Source organism: Pinus tabuliformis, chromosome 4_1, assembly GCF_031772625.1.
Source record: "Pinus tabuliformis cultivar Carrire ecotype Pingquan chromosome 4_1, CPIR1, whole genome shotgun sequence".
Lineage (NCBI taxonomy): Eukaryota > Viridiplantae > Streptophyta > Pinopsida > Pinales > Pinaceae > Pinus > Pinus tabuliformis.
Window position 1 is genome coordinate 750,747,727 of NC_142303.1, and position 2,165 is coordinate 750,749,891.

The window sequence follows — 2,165 nt, forward strand, 5'->3', positions numbered from 1 at the left end:
ACTTCTTTAGAGATATAAGTTATGTTGAAAATATCTCTTAAACTATATTGATCTCTTCTATCTTGGACTTCAGATGGTGATCAAAACACCATATCCTCTTTATCAAGTGATGTGGGAAGATCATTATCAATCTATAGATGGTTGATTTCATGTACTGTCATATAATTTACTTATGATATATCATCATGCTTTTTTCTTACTGGAAAAAAAAGTAATTGCACTACTCTACACGAAAATGTCACGTGTCTGGTGATTATGATATTTTCCACTAACTTGCAGTTAACGCAAAATTATTGGACATTAACGCTTTTGTTAAATACACGGAATTGTGGGAACCTTCCGGGACTCGTCGGAGACGCTGTCCACATGGCTGTAGCCTGTGACCCACTTTCCACTAATGGTCACAATGTCGTAACCAGATTGACAGCATTAACAGGTGGCGCTAATATCGTTGGAAATTCAAAAAAGTACCTGTCCCACTCAATAGTTAGAAAGATCGTTGAGGACTGACGAATAATATCATCGGGCAAATAAGAAAGCAGTTCAGAGATTTGAACGGACGATCAAGATGCGGATGATACCATCCATTAGATAATGTAATTCTGTGAATAAAGAAATATTATTTTTTTATTATATAAAACGGTCTCAGATAGGGTAATTGTTTGCAAAAAAAAAAAATATTACTTTTTATATATATTTTATAAAAAATAAAAAATAAAAAATAGATTATTATTAATCGGATTTCATGAGGGGCTTCCAAGCAGATGCGCATTGTTCCGAATTCATAAGGATCTTCTAAACAGTGGTTTGCAATTAATAAGGCTATTCATCTTTTCTATCTTTAATAGATGATATTACTAATAACTTGGTAGGCTATTTATTTATTTGTTTGTTTTAGTTTTTAAATATATTTTCTTATAGATTATTTGATATTTATTAACTAGCATTTGCACCAGACGTTGCAAAGAAAACGTCGTAAGGCAATGGATAACATATAACACTATGTAAAGCCATCAATAACATATGACACTAATTAACGCTTCTTTGACCCACCACCTCCGAGCTGGCACCCGCTGCGCTGGCAACCAACACCCGCGCAATTTCAAACGAGCCCTCGCGCCAAACATTCATTTGCACAACCGAAACAGGTCCTCTCGAGCATTCGTTTCTCCCGCTCATGGTGCTTGCTCATTTGCTCCATTCGCACAACCGGAACAGGTCCTCTCGAGCATTCGTTTCTCCCGCTCATGGTGCTTGCTCACCTCGCAGGTCCGCTCGCGGTGTTGAATCCCGGCAGGCTGTGCCCCAGGCGTAAGGTAAATTATACTCTGTGAACAATGACATCCACCATTTTGCAACCAACACCCGCACAATTTCAAACGATCCCTCGCACCAAACATTCATTTGCTCCATTCGCACAACCGGAACAGGTCCTCTCAAGCATTCGTTTCTCCTGCTCACGGTGCTTGCTCACCTCGCAGGTCCGCTCGCAGTGTTGAATCCCGGCAGGCTGTTCCCTAGGCGTAAGGTAAATTATACTCTGTGAACAATGACGTCCACCATTTTGGCAGGTTCCCAGAAGGCCCATGCATATGAATCCCACCCCGTGCTGCTATAAATTGTCTGCATTGGCAGCTCCCAGCGTCTTGCGAAACATATACATTCAAGGTCTCCATTTGGGCGCAGGTTCAAGCGACACTGAAGGTGTTTTCCCATTGCATCGTAATCAGTTACCAAATTTATAACGAACCACTTAGCCATCCAGACATCTTAAATAGTTTTTAGGACGTGGTTTAATGGTTAATAGTTAAGTAGGGAGGTCTAATCTCAAACAAAATTATATATATCTGAAAATTGCTCCAAACGCGGTCCAATCTCAAGCAAAATTATATATATCTGAAAACTGCTCCAAACACAATTTTTTTAGTTGAAAAAAAATACAATAAACCATCGCCATTACAATTGCAAACTCAAGCTCCTACATCCAGTGTGCTTGATTGTGTACTACCCACTTAGCCATAGAGGCCATGAAAATCAGATAATCCTAAACCACCACCATTGCAAGCTTCCTGCATCCACTGTGCCTGCCTGTGCACTTTGCCAGGTGCATGGTTTATTTGGGCTTTTCATTGGGGTGAGATTTTGAGTACAAATATATTCAATTC